This window comes from Pezoporus flaviventris, unplaced genomic scaffold (genome assembly GCF_033815535.1).
Source record: "Pezoporus flaviventris isolate CSIRO_AGI_PZ_B2104156 unplaced genomic scaffold, CSIRO_AGI_Pfla_v1 ptg000213l, whole genome shotgun sequence".
Classification (NCBI taxonomy): Eukaryota; Metazoa; Chordata; class Aves; order Psittaciformes; family Psittacidae; genus Pezoporus; species Pezoporus flaviventris.
Window position 1 is genome coordinate 10,645,289 of NW_026892761.1, and position 19,161 is coordinate 10,664,449.

At 38.7% G+C, this 19,161-nt stretch overlaps 1 long non-coding RNA gene across 1 annotated transcript in view; it reads right to left on the bottom strand.

The window, feature by feature from the left end:
• Positions 1-19,161, bottom strand: part of LOC133262637 (uncharacterized) — a 111,867-nt gene that overhangs the window by 14,308 nt on the left and 78,398 nt on the right. The gene's annotated exons all lie outside the window — the stretch shown is intronic.

A 19,161-nucleotide genomic window follows, 5' to 3' on the forward strand; every position in this document is an offset into this window, starting at 1 on the left:
TCGTGCCACAAGTGTATAGGTTATTTTGGCTTTAAAAACCCTGTTGTGTAAGTCTCATTATCAGTCCCTAAGGATGGTTAGGGTTTACAAAACAAAACAAAACAGAGTGATTCTAATACAATCAATAACTCAGTTTTTAAGCATCACAAGTTTTGTGTATATGCATTTGTAGCATGTCTCAGTGAGTGACAAGCCAAGCAATTCTATGTACAACACTGGATATAACAGCAGGAGTAACTACTTAATCCAGCAATGACTGGAAGTGTTTCAGTGGGCTAGTTCAGCTCTATTAGACTCTGACTCTTCAAGGATTCTTACACCATTAAGAAAACAAGCAATTGGATGAAAGCCGTGGGAGCTGTTTCATAACCTACCCTGCTCTTGTTTTCCAGATGTCTTTAAATGCTACTTAGGTTCAATAGTACTGCTGATGTCAATCACTCTAGACAAATGTAGGCAGCTCAGTTTTTATGGAGTCGAGCTTCAATGTATGTGTCTGAACTACACTTAACCTCTGCAAAGCAAAACCTCATTAAAAATATATTTTTCTATAAATATAAAAAAAATATTCTTACATAATGTTTTATGTAATTATTTTTTATAATATAATTACACATTACAGAGGCATTCACAGGGCAAAATTAAGGTCACATCAACTGCTTTCCCCACTCTTCTTACACTGACAGAAATATAGTCAGTGTTTATATCTAAAAACCTTTCTGTGATTTATCATTCTTTATTACACACAGCATATTTGGATTTTTCTTGAAAACACCCTTCTCATTTCATTGTACATTCCCAGATAAAGAATTCTGACTCAAATACACAGCTGGGACTACGACAGGGTGCAGACGAGCTGCTGTTGTCCTCCCTCCTCTGTGAAAAGGAGCCCTTAAAGAAGGTTCCTGCTCTCCAGGTTAATGCAAAAAGAACAGGACAGAATTTATTTCCATAGCACACTTTGGCAGCAATTCATGTTAGCAACTGAACAGGAGAAAGGGAACCACCATTCTTCCTTCCTGTGTTAGGAAACCACAGTCTGAGAAGAGGAATACTTTGCTGGGAAGCTAAGCCAGGGCTATAATAGCTTGAATCTCAACACCTGTACGTACAAATGCAATTACAAGATTGGCACAGCTAGCAATGTAGATAGCTATGTGCACATACACGTTATGTGTGTTGGCTGGAAGGAGGAACATGGAAAATTACACCTCTTAAAAAGTAATTTGACCCTTAACTCCGCAATGCCTCTTAATATTCCCATTACAGAGAACGATTTGCATTGTGCTCCTCAAATGGAAGGCAATAATGGCATAAACCACGTCATCACAACCCCTGCAGCCCACGAGTGGTTTTTACTTCAACTCAGCCCTCTTATGAAGAAGTTTTGCATAACTTTGTTGATTCTAGTTGTGGGTTATGCTAGCTCCAAATGGAGCAAACATTCAAAAGGAAATCATACAAAGGTCTCAGACCCCCAATCACTACTTGTCCAGAAGCAAGAAAGTAATTATAACTAAGTAAAGCATTTAAAAGCTGCCTAATCCTGTGCAATATTATAAAGGTTAGGAGATAATATAAAAAGTGTTTACAAACTTTGATTCAGAAATAAAACCAAAAGCACAATGGTCATTATCCCACGTTTGATATGAAAAACAAACCCTTTTTTTATTTGTACCAGATGTAGATATGCAGATGTGAACTGTTGGACAATAGTCAGAGAAGTGGAATTAGAGAAATATCCATAATTCATAACATGCCTGCGGAAACACGTTCTGTGCTTCAAAAAGAATTCAGGTGCCGGGAGAACCTCCTTACCCTGAAGATGTTGACAAATTTGAAGAAAATCCAAGCAGGGAAAAAACACTGACTGGGGAAATAGATTACTTATGAAGAAAGATTAAAGGAACCGGTCTTCTGCTCTCAACTATACCAATGTCGTCCAATTACACTCAGTGACAATGTACCAATATAAGGAGGAGAAAAGCTTGACTGAAACAAATGACAAGAAGAATTTGCTTGGACATGCTCAGTGAAATAATTCCCTTTAGGACAGAAAGAAATTGGTATTTAAAGTGAAAAGAAGGAAAATACAGCCAGGGGATGTCCCCCTGCAGTTACATATACTAAATACCTCCTCTGGGATATCTAACATAAAGCTAGAACTGAGCCACTCACTACACAAAATAATTACACACAGGAGGTCACCACAGAATGAGATCAAGCAGTTCTTCTCTTAGATGTCCCTGTCATTCATGGAATCACACACAATGTCTACTTCAATTGTTTCTACCCCTACATCCATTATTTCTCTCCACCTTTGGAGAAAAATAGTGGTGACTAACCAATTATGAAAATTCACAACCAAGGTGTATCAATTACTAAAATGTACTTTATGTACTTTATGTACAATGTCTACCAGATGCTCCACTCTGTACCCTGTGTAAGAACAGCTCTTTGAGAAAAAAAAGAACAAAAATCACCATTTTGATTTAATTACAATGATACTGCAAAAAAGAAGTAGGGTGAGAAGGAGAGCAATCTTACCACTTATCGTTGCCTCTTGGATAATATGATCAAGAGAGAGTTTCTAAGAAAATACAGGTATTTGTTGGTATTTTACTTTTCACAATACTGAAAACAATGCTTGCCAGTATTTTAACTTACTAACTACGAGGCAAAGAGATTCAGAGCATGTGCACTTATGACCAAAATGCACCACAATTCTGCAAGTGGGAATCCAGACAGAAGGCAGAAAAATACCGGTATTCAAACCCAAAGACATCTTCTCTAACCCACGGTGAATACTGTCTCAGCCTCACCTCACTGATCAGGGACTCCAGCCTCCAGGTCATCTTGGTGGCCCGACACTAAACTTGCTCAAGTTTGCCATCTCTGCTGTTTTGTGGAGCCTAAAGGTTGACACAGAAATCAGGATGGGGTCTAATGAATGCTGAGTAAAGGGGACTAATAACTTCCCTCAGTCTACTGATCATGTTGCTTTTGACACACCCCAGGATCCCCCTGGCTTGTGTTCAGCCCACCAGAACTCTTGATCCTGTTCAGAAGAGCTACTACCCAGAAAGTTACCCATTGAATGAGGTCAGTCCATCCCTGATGCAGGACTTGCATTTGTCCCTGCTGAATTTCATGATGTTGGGGTTGGTCCATGCCTCCAGGATTAAATTATAAAGTTAAGGCAGACAATATCCACTGCAATCCTCTCATCCATAGATGTAGTAATTTCATCAGAGACAGAAATGAATCCATCCTGACTATTCCCAATCATGACCCTCTTTGCATGTCCAGGAATTCCTACAGGATATGGCTGAGGTTCACACGCTGAAAGATGAAGATCTGCTATTGTGTAAGTAGAATAAAACAAAAAGGCATCAAGACAGATGATGCTACCTATATATGAGCATCTATATTGCATGAATAGGAATTCCAGAAGCACTGTGTTCATTGAACTTTTAATTAAGCTCAGCCAAAACAAAATTAGATTGATATGAAACATTTTGAACAAATACCTATCTTAGTCTACAGACATCCCATGCCAAGTCACTTGAGCCATTTGGATGACTGGGCTACCCACGTCTGCAACTCTACAGTTTCTGGCTTCAGAAATCAGTAGAAATCTTAAGCCAAAAAAGTAGCAAAACCGAAATCTGGTCTTTAAAATAGCATCAAATCCGTCTAAAATTAAATGGGATTTAATTTGCCTCCCAAGCTGTAGATGTGGCAAATTTTAGAACAATGAGATATGAAACATTTAGAAGTCAGTACACAAAACAGCATTTCTGATGGAAAGATTCCAGATTGGACTGTAGCAACAGTAACTATGTTACAGTAAGGCCAAGTCTAAAAAAGCCACCGAGATACACAGTGCATGCCATTTCTTCATTCTTCCTCACATGCATATTTCCACCACCCTTGATCCCATGGTGCATGGCAACAAGAGAAAGAGTGCTTGAGTCAACAGAAAACTATTTAGTTGGCTATCCCTAAACTCTTTATATAGCTTGTATTGCTTTAAATATCTTTGCCCTCTGAAAAGTTAAATTCATTCTACATTCTTCTGGGAAGACTCAGGGCTAGCATTCCAACAGGCAGCTAACTTGGATGTTGAATTCTGTCTTTTAAGTGCGTCAGATAGTTTTGTTGAAAAAAAAGAATGTTTAAATTACCCATTAATGGATCTTTAAGCTGTTTCCCATAATCTACGTAAGTGATAATGCAGTAGCAAGCTACAAGCCTTGTTTCAAACATCTTCTGAAAAGAAAGCCAAAAAAGGCAGTTACATGCAAAAGGTATTTAACTAGTGCCTGACTTCTTCTTAAAAAGCAGTCCTAATATATGGACACCAGTGGCAGTACATGTTTAGTTTACAGCTTGCTCTTCTTTTGTCTCACTATATGCATTCTACTACTCTAAAATCTACAATTTGGTATTTTAATGAAGTAGCTTCATTGGAGATAGCCAAAACATTTACTACTAAAAATAAACATAAACCTTAGCAAGTTGTTTTGAACTAGTCTGCTCACAGCAAGTACAGTGGCTGCTGGCTGAGCTCTCCAGCAATATGTTCGTTTCTCACCTCCCCTGGCACCATTTACATGACGGTTTTCTGCATTTACATACCAGGTGGACATTCCTACATGCTTTTGGGTTCAGCATGAACTAAGCTGGCTCTGTCCAAACTCTCTTAACTCAGCTTAATACTGGAAACATGGAAGATGAGACACATCAAGTTGGCTTAACGCAAATCGATTCAGTCTAGTCATGCCTATAGGGAGATGCACCTAAGCCAACAAGCCCTGTTTAGAAGCCTTGGAAATTCCACAGGTAATAAAAAAAAACTGATTTCAAAGCATTTAATGAATAGCTGTGTCAACAGACTGCTTCCAGCACATCCTTGAAAACTACATTTCAGGCCTAAGAATGTTGCTACTCCACTCACAAAATCTCTACTTCACCAAGTCCATCTTCACTTGCCAAGTTAACATACTTAAGAGAACTGAAGAAAAAGCAGCAGGGGGACCCAGGCAGGTAGCGTTTTAATTCATTTGTTGGTTCTTTATTTCCAAATCTGAATGGGTGATGAGGGAAGTAGCTATGCTGTGGGGCATTGTGGAAAAAATACTAGAGGAAGGATAGCAATAGCTGTCTGCCAGAAGACAACTCTTACTCAAGCAACCAAAGAGAGGAAGAGTCATTCTGGAGTACAGGAATTCAGGGTGGGAAAGGAAACACAAGAATGCAACAGCAACAGGAGTCTGAGGAGGAACTAGATGTAGCTGCAGAGCAAAGTTCAGATAAAAAAACTTCCATCATTTAGGGAGTTAATGCTGAAAAGTTCCATTTTTAGGGCAGAGAGCCTCAAAGTGAGCTCTGGAGCCTTCCCTTGCTATGAAAGATTGAAGAGGCTCAGGGGATTAGCTGATGAGCAAGTGCTGAAACCAGTAGAGATAACAGCCTGAAAAATGGGCATGGGAGCAAGATCAGGAGCAGATAAAGGAAAGCTGTGAACATGAATTAGGAAGAACATTGCCCATATACTTGGAAAAGTGTAGGTTTGTGAAGCCTCTTCCTCTGCGCAGTACAAGCAGCTCCAGGAGGAGGCTGGGAGCACCACAGCAATCTCAGACCAAGAAGAGTCCTTCCTTTGTTTCCTGGAGAACTGAGTGGCAGAATTAGAAGCCATAAGCAGCACCTAGGAGAAGCCTCACAGAGCTGAAACATATTCACAGGTGTTTTCCCTTCCTCCACCAAGTGAGAAATCAGAATTATGCAATGTGGGCAGGATTAACATCATTTGGGAGAGAAAGGCCTCATAAAATAAGCACAACTTAAAACAGACCACAAGTCTGCACTAAACACACTCAACTCCCAAAAAATTACAGAAAGCAGTAAATTGCTCCGAGGGTTCTAAAGCATACAAGTCTTTATCTTCTTTTTTTTTTCTTTCTTTTTCTTTTTTTTTCTTTAGTGGGAGAACACTGGCTGTTCTGCAAGAAAGCAGAAACATAAAGTCATCCTAAGAGCAGTGAAATCCTAATAGTTCTTTATCAGACTAAAGGGATTTAAATTCTTCCACTAAATTAATCAAGACATAATATTCATTCAGAAAAAAATTATACTTTACCAAGTCTACAGGATTATACGACCCTGGCAAATATAAATGTAGTCAATGAAACTAAGACTTGTTCTTCCACTCAAAGCTGCAGATCTGATCATGCCTCAGGTTGTTTGTAGAGTCGGAATGTTCTGGTCTGGTTTAGATGAAGGTGAGTCTGAATGTAGAGTACAGGCTTACAACACTGAACATTTCTTGCAAATGTAGGGAAAACGGCTGTTTTCACATTTTCTAACTATGTTTTGCCAACATAGTGCGTTTAGCACAATATTTTCCTCTAAGCACCCTCTGAGGGGGTACGAGATGCAAACAAATGTGTATGAAAAGATTTTCAGACAGTGTTTTTCTGTGTAACTAATAATTACTTTAATAGCTCTCATCTGTGGGATTGCGGAGTCCTGCCTCCCTGGAAAGATCTCTGTGTGTTGGTGAGGTGTAAGTAGTGAGTATCTTCACTTTACCAATGTAACCTTGGCTTCACCAGTTTAGGTGGCACATTTAGAGCAAATGTCATGTATTCTGCCTAATTTCTTTTACACTCCCCTTATACAAATATGAGATGCTTTTCTACTCTTCTTTCCCCTAAACAGGGATGAAGTGTAACTCTGGCAATAGCACATTTCATGAGAAAATGTAAACTCTATTTGTGAATATTACTGACCCATTTTGTTCAACAGTGGAACAGAAATACTTGTTAGTCATTGCAGCTAAGCCATTTTACAAGTGGCCTAGTCAAAATTGGTAAATCAATTCCTTGTGCCAGCTGCATAATTTCATCCACAATTATACTTCAGCTTTCAAATCAAAGTAATCTCAAAAGCCCTCCAGCCCTCCCTAGGTGCAGACAGGAGGAAGCCTGTATTTTTTTAAGAATATCCTCAATTGCTTGTTCAATTTAACATTACTATGGACTTCTAGACATCCTATTTTTTTAGGTTGCCATTGCAAAGCAGGTGCTTTTACTCATCATAGAATAAAATTATCTGCTACAATGCAGGACATCTCACTTGCACATCTGATTGCCAAGTAATTGCAAAATTGTCTAGGAATATTTCTTTAATATACAACCTTTTCTTTCAGATAATACAGAATGCTTATAGCCAGCAGTATTTGTAGGCTTTTTATCTACTCAATGAGCGTTTCTAGTTCTACCTAGTTCTAACAATGGATTTTTCTTCCATGAGTAGTTCATGTCACATGTATCAGCTCATAAATTTCATCTTTATCTTAGTCATACAGGCCTTAGCATCTTCTATGGCATTTTATAACATGGGAAGAATATGATCCCTTATGAAAAATATACTGACTTAGTCCTTAATTCCAGAGCTATCAACGTGCTAAGAAATAACGCTCTTTCAATTGGGAGTAAAGGCCTTAGGCTTCTTTAAAGGATAAACTTAAAAAACCCTGCATGACATGACTATGATACTGTCAACAATCCCCACACGAACTACAAGTTTCCAGCTTTCTGTTGACAGAGAACAGCCATCCACAGTACTGAAAAAGCAGTTTCCCCATTTGGTACCCTCATGAAGTTTTCAAACTGTTCAAACACAGAGGCATAAATCAAGAAAACAACACTGGTGCAAAATGTTACAGCTAAGTTATACTAAAACCTTAAAGAAAACCATCTGGGCATAAAATGTAAGCACAGCCAGCACACAAAAAATAAGAAGAAAATAAAACAACTGCACATTACAAACGCCCCAAATACAGAGCCTTTATTCTGTAAGACCACTGAATTTTAACTCCAAACATCCATCTCAGACAAAACATTCAGCTTTCAAAATATGACTGAAACAAAATACTAAAGCTTATCCAAGCTGCAGTTTATTTCAACTTTTCAGCTTCCTTAAGATACAGTTCCTTAATATGGGGAATAATAAGAGTATCTTCAGTGGTAGTTACGAACCAAAGCTGGAGCTTACTAGAGGGACTTACCACTACTTATTTTATATTTCAATTGTACTTAAAGTCAAAAAGCAACACTGAAGCAGTATTCACACAAAAGATGAAGAGAATTTGCCTCAAATGGCATATAACCTAAGTAGACAGGCCTGAAGAACACTGCTTGCCCAGCTTATAAAATACCACCAGAAAGAGATGGTGACTTCCTAAATCATAACGGAAGATGTCTATCAGAATTAAATCTAAACGGTTTGGTTCGGCTTCATGTATTGCTGTATCTTCAGTTTCTGAATGCTAAAGCAACCTGGACATACTTTACAGACCCATGAGTTTCTCAGTAATCCTGAGAAACAAAAAGAAAGGAGAAAAAACCAGTGGTGAGTTCGACACCCCAGAGACAGGAGGAGACTGCAGTGTTGGGGGAAGTTTAGAAAATACACCTCAAAAGGCACTGTATCTGTAAAGCAGTTTTTTTTCAGAGGTGTCTCAAACAAGCAAACAAAGAAAGGATCTTTTAAAAAACAAAACCTAGTTCTTAAGGAGATAAAATCCCAGCACTCTGGATTCTCTGCACACAGTTCAGATCACTTGCATAAGCAACACACTTGAGATTTGATTACATAGCTAGGGGGGTTTGTTTATTTATTTACTTTTAAACAGGATGCTTGCTTCGGTTTAATTTACTTTGGGGAAAGGGAAGGAAGATTTTGAAAACAAACAGATTCTGAAGAGACAAGTTAAACCAACAAATTAAATCTAAAAATCTGTTATGCCAAAGCCAACCTCTAGCGGTTGGTACCTTTGGATTGCCAGCACATTCCTCGTCCTTCTGAGCTAACGCCATAGCCAGTAGTGACCCGCAGCCTGTCACCCTTGACAGCACAGCTTGCAGATGATGAGACTCAGTTTGTCACTAACTTCTGAGCTACTTCTCAAGACAGGGAATCCTGGCTTCAGTTCCCAGTTCAAGAAGGGAGTACATGATCCCCATTATACCATACTCTGAGCAGCAAATGATGTCTTAAAAGCAATTAGAGCTGAAGCTTAAAATACTCATGTAGCATAAAACAGATGTGAATTTTCAAACTAAGCAACAGATTTTTACTAAAAGGAAAGACGTTGAAGCACCAAAGGAAAGCAGAGTGTCCTCCTCTGCTTCTGAGCAATCAAACAGTGAACGATTGTTCTCTGACAGCTAATGGACTTAAGTTTCAATTTTCCTGCTGATCTGTTTTTAGTCTTTTTCCCAACAAATTTTTCCTATTCTACTTTTCATGTTTCTAGGAAATTTTAGCTACATATGACTTTGCTGATAGGTCTCACTTGTTTATTTAAAAATATGGGCTTTTTCCCCACAAATACAATTTTTTATTAGTCTTGTGTTGCAGGTATTGCCCCAGATACTGTATTTACTTGTGCCTTTTGCCTGGATCTGCATCCTTGCTTAACCTATCTATAGGAGCCCTAATATATCTATAGTAGAATCTGAAACCAGTAGTGTGTTAGTTTTGTTCTCCATACTCTCCCATATCACGTAATGTAGAATAGCCTGGGCCATGTCCTGGAAGGACTATATTTTCTAGTGGACAGATCAGTTTCTGGATTTAATTGCACTTGGCTTCATCATGCTTTATGCAATGAAGAGGGACTGCTAGAGACAGCTCACATTGAACACGGTCTGTATAAAAAAAGTTACTGTCAATTATTTATTCTATCTTATGTCAGGCAAAGGTTTTCCTTTTCTAGTCAATCTTTCCTAATCATCTGACCTATCACTGCCTTCAGTTTTCCAAATGTGCAAACCTACTGTTATAATTAGGGACAATCAGTGGAGGAGATAGGAACCGTTTCTGATTCACATGCAGTGTAAGTAGCAATAACGTCCTTCTTCTGGTTTAGTTCTTTAAGTTGTTGCTACAAACCAAACATTGAAATAAAATAAAAAGTAAAAACTCTGAAAAGCATATATTGAAAACTTTATACTTCTCACTATTTAGCTGTGAAGTCATGGTCAGTGTCAGGAAGGCAAGTGCAACAAAATAAAACAGTGAATAAAAGTTTTCACTGAAAACTGGCAACTAAATCTGAACCACAGACTTAGAGGAGACTTTTCTTTATGCATAAAGCATACCCCTTAATTAAAGCTTAACATGTTCTGCCAAAGCATTGATGTGAACACATGCAGAAAGTACAATGGAGATTTCCACTGCCTGATGTGGTATCGCCTCAAGTGGTGGAAAAGAAGTGGGGTTTTATAACAATTCAAGTGTGACTCAAAACTGTCATGAATTACAATCTCAATGGGTTTAGACACTTTGAAATTACAGGAACATCTGTCTGTGGGAAAAACATACAAAAAATCTATCCTTTTATATCCAGATTATCAGGAAAATGACTTAATTTTTTGAAAAATACATAAGAAGTAACAAGGGCACAGTTCTACAGTACCAGCACTCTGCCGAGCAGAAGAAACACATTCGGTTAACTCAGCATCCAACCCCCTTGCTGCCAGACCCATGAAAAATGGCTTCTGATTGTTGTAATGAATAATCATGGGGGATTTGCTACATATGAGAAGCCTACTGAGCTTGAACAGTGTTATGCTCTTTATCCCATTGTGAACTGCAATATCTGGACATCTGGCATAGCTGCTGACCCTGGATATACTCACAGGTTGGTAACAGGAACCACAAACATAATACCTCTGATAACTGTAAATTTGCTACACTGTCTTGCTGCCTCATTACTTCTCTTTCATCTTGCTTTCCCTACTTATTTTACTTGCAGTAAAACTCAGTAGATTATTAATGCTATTAGTACTTTACTTTCTCTGCCAGATCTTCTTGGGTGGCCACTTTCCAGCAGTACAACTACCTTTACTTGCTCACCTCTCCTTACTCTCAATGACAACCCTTTTTAGCATTTTTATTGTATTCTGCAAATTTTAAGATCCCAGTGCATTTTGATAACTCCAAATATAAACTATTTGAAGCAAATACAATACAGCAATAGTTACAATCTGTTAGTAACTCATGCATCTTTTCACTGATTAACTGAAAACAAATGGAGCTATCTGAACAAATCTCTATCTGATCAGATACCTATTAGATTCAGTGAAGAACTATTCAGTGAAAACCTCACGGTGATTACTCAGTTCGTATTTTATGCTATTTACCTGGAGCCTATAACAATCCACATCATCCTTTTGGCAGCTACCTTATAGTAAGACAGTGAATTTCTGCCCATCACTATTATAACAATGATGGACATATAAAATCCTTGCCCCTAGATTCTGACTCATCACAAAATGAATGAGAGTCCTGTGTCCTCTTCCATTGTACATTGTTAGGACAGACATTCACTACCAGTTTAACTGGTACAGACAATCTTTGCTTGAAAAATTACAGATATCAAAAGCAAAAAGTCTGACTCCTAGTTCTCTATTCCTAGCCTGAGAAAAGATAAAATATCCCGGAGGAAGAGAGAAAGGTTGAGAGCAAGAGAGAAATGGGGAAGGGAAAAAAGAAAGAGAAGGGAAGGGCAATGTTGAAACAACAATAAATTATCTCAGAGCCAGGGATAACAGATTTCATTATGGCCCTTCTAAAGTGTGGAGGGCTTTTATTCAAAACTCAAAAGGCATGGAAAGAATTTCACTTCAAGAGTGACAGAAGTACAATCATAAACGTGTGTACAAATGTGTGTACACACACGCAAACCTTGCTAGCAGCTGTGATGCATTCTGGCTCACTAGCTCAGCAAGGTACGTCAAGATTTCACAGAACAGCTTGAAGCATCATTGTTTCTTTGGAAGTGAAACTCAGTAAAAATACTGACAAAGGAATGCAGCCAGGCTATTAACAGAGTTGTACAAATTCCAGTCCTTCTTCATTCCCTCCCTCATCAAGTCCTTCAGTCAATAAAACAGCTTTTTGAACTTGCCTTCTGCTCTAGTTTGCCTCAATAATCTTTTCAATGCTCACCACAATGTATATGAAAAGTTAACACTGTACTAAGAAATCATCTGAGATTATCTCCTTTTTCCATGCTCTTAACAACACAACTGGGGCCTGAAAATGTTTGCAGCTGAAGAATTTTTGTCAGTGAAATAGTGTAATAGCTAGGAAGCTCAAATGACATCAAGTAATCTAAACAGCCTGGTGCCTGGTGAGCTATTTGCTTTAAAGAAGCACTTGGAGGCAAAAAGCAGAAGCAAAATCCTAGCCATGCTGTTAGAGGGATATACTTGACCCTTGGAAAAAGATTAGCATCTTTTGTTCTTCCTCTACCCTGTTTCTTTATACCTTTTCTCTACTTCCCCATTAAGCCTCCTATTGTATTTTTATTTTTTTTTTTATTTTGCCTGCTTTTTCCTTTGTTGTCTTTCTATAGAAAAGACACTTCAGTGAAAACCAAATTAATTTACTTTCTATTTTCCCTTTCTTTTGCATATTGTTTTTCCCCATTATTTTTCCTATTTTTCCACAAAACACTGTTACCTTCCCTGGTCTATTTTGGCTAATGCCGCAGTATTCTTCCCTTGAAACTAGTGGATAACATTCTTTTGGTACCCACTCTTTTCTTATAATCTTATTTACAAGCACTTGCTTCACAGCCCTAATAAGGTAGGGTGAAATGCATTGTGGAAAATGTGAGAAAGGGAGAAGGTACATCAGCTGTATTCAAAACTTAGATGCCGGTTTTACGATGTACTTCCTCTTCTTCTCCCTCTCTTCCTATCCTGATGTTTCAACCACAGAGAAGGTAATGTATGTGCTTAAATGTATAAAATATATAGAACTCCTGCCATGTCTGAAGTACTGCAATTCCCAGACTTGAGTTATTAAACTGAATGTGAAGTCAAGACCCTCAATAATAAGTACAATCATATTAATGAGAATGGCTAAATTCCCAGGCTGCATTAGTCTTATGCTCATCTTGTAACTCAGTATGTTTGCTTTGCAGACTTAAGCCTCTTTGAGAAAGAACTGTTCCTTTTGAACCATCAAGAAGGATATTGCCAACTCTTATTCTTCCAACAAATCAGACAGACATGACAGCCACAGACCCAGATTTCGTAATGATGACCACATGGGATATCTGTGCTATCTGTTATTTACCAACAGCATCTCAAGATGAAAACAACCTGGTAATCTGGATGTGAATGGCAATTATCCCTTTGCCATAAGATGATGTGCTAGGCCCATAACTCACACCTACATGGATTTTTAGAATGCACAAAATTAGCAGTGTGCCCTATATGCACTGTAGAAAAGGTCAGAGCACAGCACATACACTTGGGCAATGCAAGAGCTTCCTTAGCCTCATTTAGTTAAAGCTGCACCAGCTCTTGACCACACAACTTGCACAGATGGTCCGCAGTTATTACCCCAGATTTCATGACACAGCCTCCTGATGCCCATACACACAGTCTTTCTAGGTATTAGAATGATTTAAATTACGCAACTTCTACATCAAACTTAAATACTCCCAGAGGACTGAAGAGTCAGATCACACACAACACTGATGCCTAACTTGGCCTTGTGTTTGATGACTTCATCCCAACAAACAGTCTGAAGAAAATCTAGAGGACTACAATATCACGCCACTGCAATATGTAATGTATTCACAAAGCTAAGTTCAGTAAGTAAAGGTTCATGTTCAGTCAAAGCTTATCAACAAAGAAAGCTGCTCTCAGAGGGCTAGGTGTGAGCAGCACTTGCAGTTTGTCATGTCGCACTGTTTAAATAATAAGGGTTCATTTTTCATTTTATTTTCCCTTTACTAGTTCACAAGGGCAGACACTTGTTTATTTCTCTCTGAAAGTCTTTTCTTAGTGAGAGATAAGTTACTTGGGGAGAGGAAAGGTTATATATTCAAACACGGTGTCACGTTTGTTGCTAGACTGATGAGTCTCAGCTGTGGATCCTCCAGAAGAAGAAATGGTCAGACCTGTACTTGTCTTTATATTTGGATTTACCAAGAAGTTGCAATGAGAAGACACTAAATTTATTAGTAGCTAGAAACTGCAGCAGAACTTTCACTTATAGTATGCTACAAGGCAGCACCAGAAACATTAAGCTCTTACTGATGTTAAGTACAAATTTTAAGAGGACATTTTCCACAGAATAAAGCAATTTGTGACCAACCTGTTTGGTTTTCATTTACCTGAATAAATTATTAGCACACAGTATACTGACTGCTGCATGAACATTAATAGTCTTGTCAATCTGGGCACATCATACAAAATAAATTAGATTTTTGTTACTCAATGTGCACATTTTTTGTTACTGCACATTTTATTAAGCTTTGTTCCAGACCACCCTTCTCATGTAACACAAGGGGCTGGTATAAGACACTTATTTACGGATGTGTAAAAAGATGTTCCTGCATATCAGTGGTCCAACAGAGGGGTTTTAAACTCCTGCAATCACCTGTATGTCACATCACAAAGCCACACTAAGAAAAAAGCCCCCAAATTGCTTAACTAGGCAAACAGGAATTGTCAGCGCAAAAAGAGGCCAACCATTTCTGCAAAATCTATGCTCTTAATTAAAATCCAGATGCTGTAAAGCTCCCTTCAGAGCCAGAAGGGCTACGAAACAACATACGATTTGCAACACAAGATTTAGGCTTCTATTTCACCCAAGCTGCTACATCTCTGACCAGCATGAGCTGTAAAAAGCAGCATCACTGCAGTGCCTCAACACACTTCGTGTTGTTGCTTCATCCAGCTCCACAGACCACAGCAGTGGCAATGGCAGACACTCACCTCTCCAGCAGTCCAGTGGATCCCTCCCTGCAGATCCTGCTCCAGACAGGACAGCTAACTCAAGGTTTCTGGTCCTTTGGCTTTCCAACAAATGCAAACAATGTGCTCTTCAAAGGCATCCAGGCAGGCTTCAGCTCGGCACATTCCAAGAAGGGCAGTTCTCAAGGAAGTGCTGTCAGAGAAGCACATGAATTTAACTTTTTGTATAATAGCCTGAGGGCCAGCCAAAGCCTTCAGAACACAGCCTGGTCTCTAGCCACCCCCCTCATCTTATCTTTACACCTTTCTTTCCTCCAAGGACTACAGACTTCCTCAGTCACTCATGCTAGAAACAACTGACCACAAGCTCTCTACTAGGCCGCTGAGGAAGGAAAACCAAGCCAGAACCCAAACCCTCTTATGTGCACACCACTTTCTCCCTCTTCTCATCACCCTCCACAATGGCTTCTGCCCAAACTGCTTTGCTCTGGTGCTCATGTTTTCTTCCTCCTGCAAGTGCACCTCCAGAAACAACCTGTCCATCCCAAGTGGTCTGTATCTCTTGTCTTACTCATTTTTAAACATCCCATTCTTTTGGCAAGACAGCCACCCCAGTTTTTTTTGCCTCCAGCTTCTCATTTGCTGGCAGCTCTGTCCATTCTTTACAAACACAAGAAGAGCTGAGATTGATCATACTTTGATATGAAATTCTCTTTGCTCAGTAACATGCCCAAACCTGAATAAATGTCGAGGAAAAGACCTGTTTCATGTAATAATTATAGAAAATTCTCTTCCTGTAAAATCCTGTCACAAAGACAGAGATTGTTTGGATCCAGGAAGCGAGGTCAGGTTCAGACCCTGGGGAGAGTGGTGTATAGTGATAATAACACTTAGGATTTTTGCAGCATTCCTTATCCACAGATCTGAGCCCTGTCTCCAGTATATTACAACAGCAGGATATGTTATCTTATGCAAACTCCTTCCTAAATTTCACAACAGCTGAACCAAGCAGGAATCATTAAATTTGTGTGCTCTACTGCTATGAAGGCTGAAAAACAGCCATACAGTTCCTTCTTTACTTTGCTTTTATCTAAATAAACTACAATGTGGTCAGGGCAGAAGCACCGAACCTCTTCACTGTTTGCCAAGTACTGACATTACTTTTAATGGTGTACAAATACTAAAAATCATAAAAAGAATGGGAAAACAGAAATAGGTAACAGAACTCGCCTCCTTTAAGCAAATTACCGAACTGCAACCCCTACAAAATGCTCAGTTGCCGTTTTTACTACATCTGGTTCAAAGGCCATTAAAAATGGGATTCTTTGCCCTGACATCAAAGGGCTTCAAATAGGGCTGTCTGTGACAGGAAGGGAGACAGGATTAACTTCAGCTTTCTGGCTATATATCCCAAGCAAAAAGTAACAAATAATAATCAGAAGATAAGGTCTTCTTGCTTTCAGCACGTTTTTTCAAACATCAACTACCATCTATTGAGCTGCTTGCTTTGTGAGAATGATGCAGTACGCTGTTAGTGTTTGCAGCTTAATATGATCTGTTTTTTCAGTAACACTAAAGAACACTCTGATTAAGAATGAAGCAAGAGAGTGGGAAAAGAGACAGGAATGGTTTATAAATGTAATAAATAGATTGGTTGCTTTTACTTATTATCATATGTGCATTGATCAGGCTTTCCTCTTGGCTTGCTGTGAAGGTATCAATGCCAAAACATTCTCTACTGCTGCTGAAATCCTACCGTACCTTTTAAATACAGGCCTTATTACTAGAGTAAATATAGCCTAGAAGGTTTAGCTTTTAAAGTGGTTTCTCTCAGTAACCAACCTTATTTAAACACATCTGGAACTTCTTTGTAACTCATAACTATTTTGTGTAGTCACCTGTATGATGAAGGTTTAATGCTGTGGAATTACTGCTAGAAGCTGATTGCTACACAATCATGAGTGTATTTATAAAGTAGGGATACAAGGGGCAGAGAAGCACTAAACAAAACCAAGATTATGTTCCTAATTGAAATGGCAGTCCAGGGGTTTTAAATATAAAATACGGAATCTGAGCTTACTTTTCTTAACATCATCTGTTTCAGCTGCTCCACATTCCAGTACTCCCTCAGCCTTGACCTCATCTCTAAGATATATTCTCCCTTCAGTCAATTACAAGTTCTCAAATATACAATATTTACACCCAGCAACAGGGTAGATCTGCTGATTGTCTTCCTTAAGCTGCTTGGGTGGCCCTAAGAACCAGGAAGTGTCCTGGCACAGGGGAATTCTGATTGTATGGAGAGTGTAGCTGGCTTCTGCAGCACTCTGGGGCTGCTCCTACACGAGGGCAGGAAGGAGTGTGCTGGAGGTGGGAAGATTAGTAGGTATAAAGAGAAGGATTCACTCCACACATCTTGTGCAGGACTCTCAAGATTTTTGCAAAGTATCCATCTACCCTAGAGATACTGAAACTGAAACAGAAAAAGGAACCTACAAACCTGAAACAATTTTAAAGGAAAAGCTGTAAAATAATAGGAATTGGATCTCTTGGATTCCAATCTATGCCAGCTGCTTTAATAGCTGCTACTTTTATTTCATGTTTCAATGAAATTAAAGTATAATCGTTAAGTAGATTTACACAACATTTTGCATCACGTTGGCATCACCACCACTGATCGATACCCAGACATTACAGGCCCTGAAGTTTTAAAATCTATTTGTTGCTGTTTGCTTAACCAGCAGTCTTCTGAGTGCTCTCTTTATTAAACAAATAGCTACCACATTAGGGAATATGTGACACAAACAACTTGATAATCAATGTAAATAAGAATCAGGCCCAGAAGTATTAGTTCCTTTTAACGAGAGTCTTTTTCTTCCTGTAGAGCCTATGTTTCACCTTCTTTTGAAGCTTACACGATGTCATTTGACCAAACCCTTACCCTTCTTAATTTCTGAACCCTGATAGCTAATTTCAGAATATATTTTATTACTCCTTTTGTTTGCACAGCACTCAGTATCAGTGCTGATATGGTCTCCCTGGCTTTCCAGAGATTAAACAGCACGTGAAAGAAAAGCTAGTGCAATGGAGAAGAGGCCTCCAAAACATCATTTTAAAAAGTAAACCAGTATTTTATAGGGAAATGTGGTTCAATCACAACACATGACCTTCTGTACCATAACAAATGTATGGTACAAAATATACGATAGTTACATACTTCTCATTTTAAACTTTTTGTTACTATGATTGTTTTACACCACTGTTAACAAAAAAACAAAAAAGTGTAATGAAGAAAATGAAATTCATGATCAGAATTCAGACTTATGGCATTTGTTACTTATCACACCAACAACATATAACCAGTACTTCTTACCCACTGCTGTGAAGGGTTCTCTTCAACAGTAGCTGCGCGATATATCTTTTTTTCCCTTTCAGGTAAGTTAAAATGCAATCATAAGCCTTATCAAAATTAATCCTGTGTCCAGTCAAATCAGTGTGCAGTATATAGAATGTCCTGATTCGAAAAAAATTCTACTTATGTAAGATACAGAAATAAGTTCAAAGCCATTCTTTTTTTCAGAGATACTTTGTCATGATGATCTTAAGAGTCTTTACAAACTTAGTTGATTCTATGATTCTATTCCTTCTCAAGACAGAAGCAGCTATAGACCTATGAAGCCTGTGACTCTGCTGAGGCTTGGGTACCAGCCCCCAGTCCAGCAAAGCAAATGACAGAAATACTCAGGTTGGTGCAGCTAATCATCCTCACAGATAACCAAGGGCTGAGTTTCCTCCGTCAGGTGTGAACTTCAATATGATGTTAAGTTCAGGAATCCCCATAGGATCTATTTCCAACCCAGTGTATTAGTTACGAGAACATTGGTGACTGCAGTGAAACTAAAATTCACAGAACTAAAATCCCCAAGATACTTTCACAGTCCTGTTTCAGTACTTGAATATTGACACCACCTGAGCAAATTACTTGCTGCTACATAAAGATGAACATCACGGGGTACAACCCTTAGAAATCTACTGAAATCTTGGCTCTTCTAACTGGGTTTTGGAGATAGGGCATGATTAATGTTTCTGATGTTTCAACTTTGTAATACAAAAACTTGTCATTTGCACAAACTGTGCAAAACAAAAGCGATTTAAGTCTCCACAGAGAGCTGTGATCTCTGTAAAACTTGGGGAAAAGGAACTTTAAAGTTCTCACCCTGCCTTTAGTATCCTCTCACCCTGCCTTTAGTATCCATTATGCATTCTTATTAGCTGGGAGTATGGTCACCTAAAGCTCTCCCACAAAACTCTCCATCTTTAGAAGCAGACAAAGGGCAAGGTTTGACAACCTGACAAAACATGACAT